The 14,555-nt window shown below is 40.9% G+C and overlaps 1 non-coding gene across 1 annotated transcript; it reads right to left on the reverse strand.

The window, feature by feature from the left end:
- Positions 1 to 1,744: 1,744 nt before the first annotated feature.
- LOC113924020 lies at positions 1,745 to 1,888 on the reverse strand. Its single transcript, XR_003520508.1, has one exon. It is a non-coding gene; the product is annotated as a U4 spliceosomal RNA (small nuclear RNA).
- Positions 1,889 to 14,555: the final 12,667 nt, after the last annotated feature.

Below are 14,555 nucleotides of genomic sequence, written 5' to 3' on the forward strand. Positions count from 1 at the left end.
ATACCTTCTCCCATTCCATAGGTTGCCTTTTAGTTTTGTTGATTGTTTCCTTGGCTGTGAAGAAGGTTTTTATTTTAATGAAGTCCCAATAGTTTATTTTTGCTTTTGTTTCCCTTGCCTCTGGCAACATATCTAATAAGAAGTTGCTAGATCTGTCAAAGAAGTTACTGCCAGTGTTCTCCTCTAAGATTTTAATGGTTTCTTGTTTCACATTTAGGTCTTTAATCCATTTTGAATTTATTTTTGTGTATAGTGTAAGAAAGTGGTCTAGTTTCATTCTTTTGCATGTTGCTGTAAGGTTTTCCCAAGGCCATTTGTTGAAAAGACTGTTTTCTTTCCATTGAATATTCTTTCCTGCTTTGTCAAAGATTAATTAACCATATAGTTGTGGGTTCGGCATTCTTATTCTGTTCTTGACTTTAAAGAAAATGCTAAGCAACCTTAATCAGATTAAGAAAATTCCCTTCAAATCCCAATTTTTTTTCCAAAAGATTTTTTTGAATCAATATACTAAACATTTTGGAGGTAAAATATTAATAAGTTAATATTGATGAAGTAGGTACTATTATTATCTACATTTTACAGATGAGAAAATTGAGGGAAGTAACTTGTCCAAGATCACACAGCTAATAAGTGGTAGAGCTGGGATTTGAACATAGGAAGTCTGTCTTTACAGTACATGTTCTTAACTGTGGCACTGACTGACTCTCAAGCTCTCTAGAAAGGTCATCCAACTTCCTTGACATTATCTCCTAGTTTTTTATTTCTACCTTATTTTAATTTTGTCCCCCAATTTTCATTTTTACCTGAAGTTCCAGACTAACGAAAAGATTCTTGCCACTTCCAGACTCAGTTTTACAGAGGGTTCAACCCTTGAGGTATCCTAGCTTTGAGATTTGTGCAAGAATCAGTTCCAGGGCTACCCTTCTGGTCCTTGCCTGGGTACTAATATCCATTTTCCTGGCCATTAGGATTAGATTTGAGAACAATACCCTATTGGTCAGTTGTCATGACACTAGTTCATGTGATTACTATCCTGTTTTCTTGTTTCCTTTTATTTTTAACATCTAATGTTTTTCTTTTTGATTGCATTTCATTATAATTTTTGGTGATATTTTTATCCAGCATTTCTGTGTTTGGAACCATGGAGGTAGGAAGGAAAGGGGGCGGTCCCTCAGTGTCATCTCAGTTCCAATGTTGGAGGAATTTCCACCTCTTGTTAGGTCCCTCTAAAGTTCTTCTTAGTATTTCTCTGTCTCTGTCTCCAGTCACTTTGTTAGCCTGGCTCAATCACTCTAAATTTCTTAATGATGCACAGCTTTGCAGTTTGTGAACCTAGAGGGGCAAGGCTCTCTCCTCTGTGTGACACTTAGGTGCTGGTAGAGGAACAAACACAGTTACTTGGGCCTAAAGATGGCTCTTTCTGTATCCTCCCCATTGAGGTAGGTTTCAGTCACTACTTTGTACTCTGACCCACTGCTCCTTTCCTACCCTCAGGCCCTATTGCTGAATCTCATGGAACCAGATTTTTCTAATCTGATAATGAATTTGATTTCAGTGGCTCTGTCATCTCTTCCAACTCTACTTGTGCTGGCACCCATCCTTCCCTCCAGTCAGCACCCCTTCCAACCTTCAGAAGACTCAGTAGACACAAGTAGGTACTTGAACAGGGAGAAGGGTGTGATGAAGAGGGGTGCCACCTCACTTTGCATTGTGGACTTACCTAGTCATCTCTGGCCCACCAAGCCCCACAGCTGGTACTAAAAAGAAAACAAATCAAACATGTGATATGAATTTTGTTTTAAAAGAATAAAACTTTTGTTTCAATTAGCAATAATCGCACCTCGGATAAACCTCAGTGCCCACGATACTGCCACTGCACAAAGCTAAAATGGAGCTTTTTTTTTTTTTTTTTTGGTAGTAATGAGATTTCTCACCAGTTCTCCATTCATGAAAAAGAAGTAGGATGACTATAGAAGACCTTACTTTGGGCCCCATCTTTTCAAGGCACTAAATCAGCATTTCAAGATAGAATGTTTGTTAAGTCTAGATAAGGTGTGAATATCTGTAATTAAGGAGCTAATCTGGGTGGGGACCACTTCTTCCTGCTTGGTAAAGACAAACTTTTTCAACATTTATTTATTTGTTTGTTTATAATTTGCATACATTAAAATTCATCTATTTTTGAGGAATATACAGTATTATGAGTTTTAATATATGCCTAGGTTCATGTAACCATGATCACAAGCAGAACAGACAATTCCATCACTCCCCAAATTCCCTTGTGCTGCCTCTCATGTCTAACTCCCAGAAGCCACTGATTTGATTTCTATTATTTTACCTTTTCCAGAAAATTATATTGTATGTCATTTTTTGAGATAGCTTGTTTCACTTAGCAGAATGCATCTGAAATTCATTCATGTTGTTTGTTCCTGTTTAATGCTGAGTAATATTCCATTGTATGAATTTATTGTAGTTGGTTTAGCCATTTACCTGTTAAAGGAAGTTTGGGTTGTTTCTAGTTCGGGGCAATTATAAATAATTCTGCTTAAATATTTTTGTACATGTTTTCATGTAAACATAAGTGTTCATTTTTCTAGGGTAAATACCGAGGAGTAAGACTGCCACATTGTATGAAAAGTCTATGTTTAACTTCACAAGAAATCGCCAAACCATTTTCTGGAATGGCTATGCCATAAGCAGTGTATCAAAGTCCCCGTGGCTCTGCATCTTTTCCAGAACTTTGTGTGCCAATTCTGGGGGGTGGGGGGTTGTTATTATTTTTTTAATTTAGACATTCTATAATAGCTGTGTAACAGTATGGATAGCAAATGAACACACAGAAAGATGCTGAACATCATTATTCATAAAGAAAATAAAAATCAAGTTTTTCAAAACTCTTATGAAAAGGGTACTTGGCTTCACACTAAAGAGACAAATATTTCTTTCTGGGAGGTAAAATAGTACAACAATGTTGGAAGTATGACTCTCAATTAGATATGGTCTGTGGATGGAGGAAGAACAAAAGGAGAAATAATAAAGATTCTGGAAGAATGCCTGGTCCAAAAATAAGAAAACACACTCTATAGTGTCCTGAAATTCACTTACTGAGTATCTCCAATCTGTTGTTGGAAATCAGTGTAGAATTGATTTTCTAATAATGGATTTTTGACAGTTGTTGGGGGAAAAAAAAGGAAAGGTATTACATTTGCAGTTGAAAAGCATAATTTTTCTCTGCTGTCTGAAAATTCAGTGGTCCCTTCACTATAGGAAACAATGTGTTACATACAGATAAATAGAGGGAAACTGAATTGCCGAGCATCATTCCCTCCAAAGGGTTCCATAAAATTGAGAGAGACCTTCAGTGGTTTGTATAAGTTCCAGAAACTTGAGGTGAAATTACAGTCCTAGACTTAAAATCCTGCCAGAAGATCTTGCCCCCTGCAAGTTATCCTCCCCAACAAGTTCCAAGAACCTCTGTTCCCTTTGGCCTTCTCCAGTTTCCCTTCAATGCTTTGGAATTATAAACTTTTCCTCCTACTTCTTCCTGAGACTTGAAGGACTCCCAAGTCCAGGTCTTCTAATGTCTGGTTTTCTTTTGTGTTTCATCCTGCCTCCAGCTCTCTCCAGACCTCAACCCCAGGCTTCTGGCCAGGGACACTTCCCACTCTTTCAGCCAGGCAGGCTTTCTATGGTTGCAGGGGATATTTTTCTCTGTGTGGCCTCTGAAGCCTCCCACAGAGCCCCTCCAATTTTACCTTCCTACTCCAATGATTTCTTCTTCACTTTTTGTCAACCCTAAGGACATATTTTTCTACTTTGAGCATTGGCAGTACTGTTAGTTAAACTCTACAACTAATATTTGAGTCTTGCTTGAGTTACTTTTCTTTTCCTCTGAATTGCAGTAAGTTTTCAATTAGTTTCTTCCTAACTTATTTCACATCTTCTCTGTTTTCTTTGACCACTTCTATGCTGATATACACTACAGATTATTTATTTAAAGTCATATAAGTCCAATCCTAAATTGAGGGCTCCACTGTTCCATTATTGATTAATACAATAAGAATGCTTATGTTTTCCATTTGCTTCATTATAGGGCCATTTCTATGGTACATTGCATCAGGAGGGTACTTTGGAGTCAATTATTTTGGTCTATTCATTCTGGAAATAAGAGATAATATTCTTTGAGAGAAAGGATGGCCTGAGAGAATTTATGACAAAAGCTTGGTACTTCAGGCACAGAGTGATTTGAGTCCTTATTGTGTTGTTGACTCATGATAAGACCTCAAAAAAGCTTTTTAGACAAGCTATGCTTGTCTGTTAAACTAGTAGAAACTGCCTCTCAGGTTTCAGATGAGAAATAAACTGCTAAATCACTTTCCTAACACATTGTGTTCTGCAGCTCATCCATTGTCAGGGACCTGAGCCAAGAAGTGGGGAAATGACTCTCTGGATACCATCACATATCTGTCATAGGTGAGTCACTTCTTTTAGGCAATAAACTCATACATGGAACCTAGGAAAAAACTTTTTACCTAAGTCATAAGTGAGTCAGTTCTTTCAGGCAATGGAACTTATACATAGAATACATAGAAACAAACAAACAAAAAATTTATATTTTATTTATGATGTTGCAAAGTTCAATGAATCAACCTGGAGCCCACAAGCCAAACAAACTTAAGGGTAGTTCTCCTTATACCACTGAGTAGCACTGTAATTAATGAACCCATGAGTTAATACCTATCTTGCTAATAGGTTGTAAGCTCCAGAGTTGGTGTCCTGTTGTGTTCAATATATATGTTAAATAGATTTAAAAGTGCATAAATGACTTTTTAATTAAGCAGTCAGAATATGGTTTAAAAGTGAAACTGATGTCAGGATTTTGTAGTGTTGGGATTCCAAGATACTCGGAGTTGGACATTCAATTCCACTTGTCATGTGTTACCGGCATAGCTGACAACTACCATCTGGTGTACCCAGGTAGGCATGGATTTTTAGAGGAAGTTGGTCTAACTTTTAGTGATAAAGAAGATTCCTTTTTCTTTTCTTTTTTTTGGGGGGGGTTAAGTCTTCTAAGTGAAACTTATTTACTGGCTTACAAATGTTGAACCTGAGGTATGAAAACATAAAACTATATATGTAGGCAAACTAGATTGGAGGTCTAAATTGGGTTAGGTCCGCAATTTAATCATCAATGAAATAGGGGCGGAGCAAGATGGTGGAGGAGTAGGAGACCTAGATTTTGTCTGGTCTCAGGAATTCAGCTGAATAGGGATCAAACCATTCTGAACACCTACGAACTCAACAGGAGATCGAACAGGAGAGTAGCAACAACTCTCTGAACAGAGAAGCGACCACTTACTGGAAGGTAGGACGTGCGGAGAAGTGAATCCGAGGCGATATTCGGGAGGATAGACGGCGGGGGAGGGGCCTCCGCCGGCCGCTTCTGGCAAGTGCTAGAGCCGCGGAGCACAAAATCGGACCTTTTAAAAGTTGGCTCGGCGGAGGGACGTCGCTGCAGTGGCTAAGCGGGGGGTGGAATCCTCCCGGGACAGTGTGGTCTCAGGACCCTTGGGGTCACAGAGAGACCGGGGGTGCCTGAGTGCGGCAGAGCTCCCAGGTGTCGGGGTGGGGAAGCCGGCTGCAGATACGGAGCAGAGTCGCGGGCTCTCAGCTCGGGGTTGCCATAAACTGTGATCTGCAGCCCAGTCGGGGCACGGCTCCCCCAGCAAGGACCCAACAAGCAGCAGATCCGGGGAGACTCCCCTTCCTTCCCGGGGAGGAGCGGTGCGGGAACGCACTGCAGGGATCTGCTGGGTTTGGAGACTCCGAGCGGGGTCGGGTGCCAGAGATAGCAACGCTCGATCACAGGCCGGGTGAGCACGGAGTGCGGCCAGAGACCGGGGACACGGGAGTGACTGCTTTTCTCTGGGGGCGCACTGAGGAGTGGGGCCCCGAGTTCTCGGCTCCTCCGGGCGGAGACTGGGAGGCCACCATTTTCGCCCTGGTCCTCCAAAGCTGTACCGAGAGCTTGCAGGGAACAAAAGCTCCTGAGAGCAAACTGGAGCAGCTTCCTTAGCCCGGACCGACAAGGGTGGGGCAATTCCGCCTCCGGCAAAGACATTTGGAAACCACAGCAACAGGCCCCTCCCCCAGAAGATCAACACAAACAGCCAGCAAGCCAAGACCAAGTTGATCGATCAAGGAGAATAGGAGAACTCCAGCGCTAGGGGAATACTGCACATAGATTCATGGCTTCTTTTTTTTTTTTTTTTTTTTTACCATGATTCATTATTTCATCAAAGTTAATTTTTGTTGACTTTTTTTTATTTTTCTTTTTCCCTTTTTCAACCAACATCTTATAAATCCCTTTTTTTAAAAAAAAACATTTTTTATTTTTTTTTCTTTTTTAGAGTCATATTTTATCCCTTCATAGTAGTTATCCTTGTTTTTGGCATATATATATAAGTTGTTCTCTCTTTAAAATTTTGAGGTACAGTTTCTTCTAACAGATCAAAATATACCCTAAACCACTAGTGTATGGCTTTGTTCTAGTCTCCTGCCTGATCACATTCTCTCCCTTTTTCCTTTTTTTTTTTTTCCTTAAATCTTCTTTCTTTTTTCAAACAACTTATCTTACCAAGTCCTTTTATAAAATCTTTTATAATTTTCATCTTTACAGTCATCTGCCATCCCTTCATTGTATCAACCCTTATTTTGTACATATATGTCTTTCTTCCTTTAAAATTTTAGGAGGCACTTTTTTCTAACAGACCAAAATACGCCCAAAATCTAGTGTGTGGCACTGATCTATGCACTAGCCTGATCATATTTGATCATATTCTGCCTTTTTTGAATTGTTTTGTTTTTGTTTTTATCCTTTTTTTCTTTTTTTTTTCTTTTTCTCTTTCTTTTTTCTTTCTTTCCCTTTCTTTTCCCCTGGTTTCAGGTCTTTTCTGATTTGTATACAGTATATTTGCTGGGGACGTTGTAAACCTGTTACCCTCTTGTTCTCTCATTCATCTATTCTCCTCTGGACAAAATGACAAGACGAAAGAAATCACCTCAGCAAAAAGAACAAGAGGTAGTACCGTCAGCCAGGGACCTACTCAATACGGACATTAGTACGATGTCGGACCTAGAGTTCAGAATCATGACTTTGAAGATACTAGCTGGGCTTGAAAAAAGCGTGGAAGGTATTAGAGAAACCCTTTCTGGAGAAATAAAAGAACTAAAATCTAACCAAATCGAAATCAAAAAGGCTATTGATGAGGTGCAATCAAAAATGGGGGCACTAAATGCTAGGATAAATGAGGCAGAAGAGAGAATCAGCGATATAGAAGACCAAATGATAGAAAATAAAGAGGCTGAGAAAAAGAGAGAGAAACAACTACAGGATCACGAGGGCAGAATTCGAGAGATAAGTGATACGATAAGACGAAACAACATTAGAATAATTGGGATCCCAGAAGAAGAAGAGAGAGAGAGAGGGGCAGAAGGTATATTGGAGCAAATTATAGCAGAGAACTTCCCTAATGTGAGGAAGGAAACAGGCATTAAAATCCAGGAGGCACAGAGAACCCCTCTCAAAATCAATAAAAATAGGTCAACACCCCGACATCTAATAGTAAAACTTACGAGTCTCAGAGACAAAGAGAAAATCCTGAAAGCAGCTCGGGAGAAGAGATATGTAACCTACAATGGTAGAAACATTAGATTGGCAACAGACCTATCCACAGAGACCTGGCAGGCCAGAAAGGACTGGCAGGATATCTTCAGAGCACTAAACGAGAAAAATATGCAGCCAAGAATACTATATCCAGCTAGGCTATCATTGAAAATAGAAGGAGAGATCAAAAGCTTCCAGAACAAACAAAAACTAAAGGAATTTGCAAACACGAAACCAGCCCTCCAAGAAATATTGAGAGGGGTCCTCTAAGCAAAGAGAGAACCTAAAAGCAGCAAAGAGCAGAAACGAACACAGACAACAGACAGTTAACAGTCACCTTACAGGTAATACAATGGCACTAAATTCATACCTTTCAATAGTTACCCTGAATGTAAATGGGCTAAATGCCCCAATCAAAAGACACAGGCTATCAGATTGGATTAAAAAACAAGACCCATCAATATGCTGTCTGCAAGAGACTCATTTTACACCCAAAGACACCCCCAGATTGAAAGTGAGGGGGTGGAAAACCATTTACCATGCTAATGGACACCAAAAGAAAGCTGGGGTGGCAATCCTTATATCAGACAAACTAGATTTTAAAACAAAGACTGTAATAAGAGATGAGGAAGGACACTATATCCTACTTAAAGGGTCTATCCAACAAGAAGATCTAACAATTGTGAATATCTATGCCCCGAACATGGGAGCAGCCAATTATATAAGGCAATTAATAACAAAAGCAAAGAAACACATTGACAACAATACAATAATAGTGGGGGACTTTAACACCCCCCTGACTGAAATGGACAGATCATCTAAGCAAACGATCAACAAGGAAATAAAGACTTTAAATGACACACTGGACCAAATGGACTTCACAGACATATTCAGAACATTCCATCCCAAAGCAACGGAATACACATTCTTCTCTAGCGCCCATGGAACATTCTCCAGAATTGATCACATCCTAGGTCACAAATCAGGTCTCAATCGGTACCAAAAGATTGGGATCATTCCCTGCATATTTTCAGACCACAAGGCTTTGAAACTAGAACTCAACCACAAGAGGAAAGTTGGAAAGAACTCAAATACATGGAGGCTAAAGAGCATCCTACTAAAGAATGAATGGGTCAACCAAGAAATTAAAGAAGAATTAAAAAAATTCATGGAAACCAATGAAAATGAAAACACAACTGTTCAAAATCTTTGGGATACAGCAAAGGCAGTCCTGAGAGGAAAGTATATAGCAATACAAGCCTTTCTCAAGAAACAAGAAAGGTCTCAAATACACAACCTAACCCTACACCTAAAGGAGCTGGAGAAAGAACAGCAAAGAAAGCCTAAACCCAGCAGGAGAAGAGAAATCATAAAGATCAGAGCAGAAATCAATGAACTAGAAACCAAAAGAACAGTAGAACAGATCCACGAAACTAGGAGCTGGTTCTTTGAAAGAATTAACAAGATTGATAAACCCCTGGCCAGACTGATCAAAAAGAAAAGAGAAATGACCCAAATCAACAAAATCATGAATGAAAGAGGAGAGATCACAAGCAACACCAAAGAAATACAAACAATTATAAGAACATATTATGAGCAACTCTATGCCAGCAAATTAGATAACCTGGAAGAAATGGGTGCATTCCTAGAGATGTATCAACTACCAAAATTGAACCAGGAAGAAATAGAAAACCTGAACAGACCTATAACCACTACGGAAATTGAAACAGTCATCAAAAATCTCCCAAGAAACAAAAGCCCAGGGCCAGATGGCTTCCCAGGGGAATTCTATCAGACATTTCAAGAAGAATTAATACCTATTCTCCTGAAACTGTTCCAAAAAATAGAAATGGAAGGGAAACTTCCAAACTCATTTTATGAGGCCAGCATTACCTTGATCCCAAAACCAGACAAAGACCCCATCAAAAAAGAGAATTACAGACCAATATCCTTGATGAACATGGATGCAAAAATTCTCACCAAAATACTAGCCAATAGGATCCAACAGTACATTAAAAGGATTATTCACCACGACCAAGTGGGATTTATCCCTGGGCTGCAAGGCTGGTTCAACATCCGCAAATCAATCAACGTGATAAAATACATTAACAAAAGAAAGAACAAGAATTATATGATCCTCTCAATAGATGCAGAAAAAGCATTTGACAAAGTACAACATCCTTTCTTGATCAAAACTCTTCAGAGTATAGGGATAGAGGGTACATACCTCAATATCATAAAAGCCATCTACGAAAAACCTACAGCGAATATCATTCTCAATGGGGAAAGGCTGAGAGCCTTTCCCCTAAGGTCAGGAACGCGGCAGGCATGTCCACTGTCACCACTGCTATTCAACATAGTATTAGAAGTCCTAGCCACAGCAATCAGACAACAAAAAGAAATCAAAGGCATCCAAGTCGCAAAGAGGAAGTCAAACTCTCACTCCTTGCAGATGATATGATACTGTATGTGGAAAACCCAAAAGACTCCACCCCAAAACTGCTAGAACTCATACAGGAATTCAGTAAAGTAGCAGGATATAAAATCAATGCACAGAAATCAGTAGCATTCCTATACACCAACAACAAGACAGAAGAGAGACAAATCAAGGAGTCTATCCCATTTACAATTGCACCCAAAACCATTAGATACCTAGGAATAAATCTAACCAAAGAGGCAAAGGATCTGTACTCAGAAAACTATAAAATACTCAGGAAAGAAATTGAAGAAGACACAAAGAAATGGAAAAACGTTCCATGCTCATGGATTGGGAGAATCAACATTGTGAAGATGTCAATGCTACCTAGAGCAATCTACACATTCAATGCAATCCCCATCAAAATACCATCCACTTTTTTCAAAGAAATGGAACAAATAATCCTAAAATTTGTATGGAACCAGAAGAGACCCAGAATAGCCAGAGGAATACTGAAAAAGAAAAGCAAAGCTGGCGGCATCACAATTCCGGACTTCCAGCTCTATTACAAAGCTGTCATCATCAAGACAGTATGGTACTGGCACAAAAACAGACACATAGATCAATGGAACAGAATTGAGAGCCCAGAAATGGACCCTCAACTCTATGGTCAACTTATTTTTGACAAAGCAGGAAAGAATGTCCAATGGAAAAAAGACAGTCTCTTCAACAAATGGTGTTGGGAATATTGGACAGCCACATGCAGAAGAATGAAACTGGACCATTTCCTTACACCACACACAAAAATAGACTCCAAATGGTTGAAAGACCTAAACGTGAGACAGGAGTCCATCCAAATCCTAAAGAGAACACAGGTAGCAACCTTTTCGACCTTAGCCGCAGCAACTTCTTCCTAGAAACATCGCCAAAGGCACGGGAAGCCAGGGCAAAAATGAACTATTGGGATTTCATCAAGATAAAAAGCTTCTGCACAGCAAAAGAAACAGTCCACAAAACCAAAAGACAACCGACAGAATGGGAGAAAATATTTGCAAATGACATATCAGATAAAGGGCTAGTATCCAAAATCTATAAAGAACTTATCAAACTCAACACCCAAAGAACAAATAATCCAATCAAGAAATGGGCAGAAGACATGAACAGACATTTCTCCAAAGAAGACATCCAAATGGCCAACAGGCACATGAAAAAGTGCTCAACATCGCTTGGCATCAGGGAAATCCAAATCAAAACCTCAATGAGATACCACCTCACACCCGTCAGAATGGCTAAAATTAACAAGTCAGGGAACGACAGATGTTGGCGGGGATGTGGAGAAAGGGGAACCCTCCTACACTGTTGGTGGGAATGCAAGCTGGTGCAACCCCTCCGGAAAACAGTATGGAGGTTCCTCAAACAGTTGAAATTAGAGCTACCGTTCGATCCAGCAATTGCACTACTGGGTGTTTACCACAAAGATACAAATGTAGGGACCCGAAGGGGTACGTGTACCCCAATGTTTATAGCAGCAATGTCCACCATAGCCAAACTGTGGAAAGAGCCAAGATGCCCATCGACAGATGAATGGATAAAGAAGAGGTGGTATATATACACAATGGAATATTATGCAGCCATCAAAAGGAATGAGATCTTGCCATTTGCAACAACGTGGATGGAACTGGAGGGTGTTATGCTGAGTGAAATAAGTCAATCCGAGAAAGACATGTATCACATGACCTCACTGATAGGAGGAATTCTTAATCTCAGGAAACAAACTGAGGGTTGCTGGAGTGATGGGGGGTGGGAGGGATGGGGTGGCTGGGTGATAGACATTGGGGAGGGTATGTGCTACGGTGAGCGCTGTGAATTGTGCAAGACTGTTGAATCACAGATCTGTACTTCTGAAACAAATAATGCAACATATTTTAAGAAAAAAGAAAAAGAAGAAGATAACAGGAGAGGAAGAAAAGGGGAGTATGTCAGAGGGGGAGACGAACCATGAGAGATGATGGACTCTGAAAAACAAACTGAGGGTTCTAGAGGGGAGGGGGGTGGGGGATGGGTTAGCCTGGTGATGGGCATTGAGGAGGGCACGTTCTGCATGGAGCACTGGGTGTTATGAACAAACAATGAATCATGGAACACTGCACCAAAAACTAATGATGTAATATATGGTGATTAACATAACAATAAAAAAATTAAAAAAAAAATCATCAATGAAATACACCTATTGCCATCAATTTAGCCTCTGATCAGTCCTGGATATGGAAGCACCTAATTTTTCCAATGTGTACTTGAGTGTATATAATAAAAATAGTCTCTGTCTACCTCCAGACTTTTGTTTTGTGCCACCAGAACAACACAGGATTCCAACTGTAGCTGTTGAGCTTCCTCTAGATATAACTGAGGCTCTGTTAGAGGTGGATTATTAAGCCCAAGGATCAGAGCTAAAGTTGTTTTAATCTCACTGCTATAGCAGTCACTGACTTGGTAGCTCAGGAAGTAACATCTTTTGTGGTAATCTGAAATGACAATCCCAAAACAGAATCCTCACCTTGTATACCTACCTCCAGGGCACTCTTTCCCCTTCCTCAAATGCCTTCAACAGGTGGCTCAGTTTTTCCCTCTGTTAGCCATCATCCTTTTCATCTTCATAATCAGTTTTGGTAAATTCCAACTCTTTGGTTTGAACCATTTTAACTGTAATCCTCAATTTAAAGATCAAAACTACTAAAAAATTCTTCATATCCTGGACCTCAAACTCTAGGTAGTTGAGGAAGTGTTATTCATGTTGAGATGGAAAGAATGAGTAAAATCAGGGAGGCATAAGGAAGAATGATGGAGAGGAGTCCATGTCTAAAGGAAGAGCAATGAGTGAAGAAAGTCCAACTCTTTTAAGGAGCTAAAAGACATTCAACATGACAGCATAATGATGAGGGAGTATAATGTTTATTGAGGTGGGTGATGCAGGCCATTGGGAGTCTTGGAAGCCACACTAAAGAGTTTGGACTTTATATCAAATCTATTGGAGGTTTTCCAGGAGGGTTGTAAAAAGATAAAATTTGTGATTTTGGAAAGATCAAACTGGCTCATGTATAGAGTAGGAATTTGAGGGAGATAAGACATGTGGCCAACAGATCAATAGAAAGATGTAGAAATATGGGAAAGACATGATGTTGGGCTGAACTTGAGTATGGCAATAAGAGTGGAGAGAAATTAATAAATTGGAGAGGATTTCAGGAGGGACAATCAGCAAGCTTTATTGATAAATAGAATCAAAGGGTGAAAGAAAGAGACTTCTAAGATTGACTCTCAGATATGTAGAAAGGGGGTTCATTTGATTTTAGAGAGGTTTGGGACACCTGTCAGAAATCCAAGTAGAAATATAGTATAAAATATTTAAATAGCTGTACCTGGTTATTATAGAAGAAAGCTTTGAATTAGAGATGTAGATTGAAAATTTGTCCGTACATAGATGGTAACTGAAAACCAGGGGAGAGGCAAGGTGGCGGAGGAGTAGGAGACCTGGATTTCGTTTGGTCTCAGGAATTCAGCTGAATAGGGATCAAACCATTCTGAACACCTACGAACTTCAAAAGGAGATCGAAGATAAGAATAGTAACAACACTCTGAACAGAAAAGCGACCACTTTCTGGAAGGTAGGACATGCGGAGAAGTGAATCCGAGGCGATATTCGGGAGAATAGACGGCGGGGGAGGGGGCCTCCGTCAGCCGCTTCTGGCAAGTGATAGAGCCGCGGAGCACAAAATCGGAACTTTTAGAAGTCGGCTCCGCTGAGGGACATCGCTCCAGTGGCTAAGCGGAACCCTTGTGGGACAGTGTGGTCTCAGGACCCTCAGGGTCACAGAAAGACCGGGGGTGCCTGAGTGCAGCAGAGCTCCCAGGTATCGGAGCGGGGAAGCCAGCTGCAGAGACGGAGCCGAGGCGTGGGCTCTCAGCTCGGGGTTGCCATAAACTGTGATCTGCGGCCCAGTCGGGCCACTGCTCCTCCAACAGGGACCCAACAAGCGGCAGAGCTGGGGAGACTCCCCTCCCTCCCTGGGAGGAGCAGCGCAGGAGTGCACCGCAGGGATCTGCTGGGTTTGGAGACTCCACATGGGGTCAGGTGCCAGAGATAGAAACACTCGGTCACAGGCCGGGTGAGCACGGATTGAGGCCAGAGACCGGGGAGAAGGGAGTGACTGCTTTTCTCTGGGGGCGCACTGAGGAGCTGGACCCCGAGTTCTCAGCTCCTCTGGGCGGAGATTGGGAAGCCACCATTTTCACCCTGGTCCTCCAAAGATGTACCGAGAGCTTGCAGGGAACAAAAGCACCTGAGAGCAAACCCGATCAGCTTGCTTAGCCCGGACTCACAAGGGCGGGGCAATTCCGCCTCCGGCAAAGACATTTGGTAACCACGGCAATAGGCCCCTCCCCCAGAAGATCAGTATGAAGAGCCAGCAAGCCAAG

The sequence above is a fragment of the Zalophus californianus genome, chromosome 15 (genome assembly GCF_009762305.2).
Source record: "Zalophus californianus isolate mZalCal1 chromosome 15, mZalCal1.pri.v2, whole genome shotgun sequence".
In the NCBI taxonomy this organism is placed as follows: Eukaryota; Metazoa; Chordata; class Mammalia; order Carnivora; family Otariidae; genus Zalophus; species Zalophus californianus.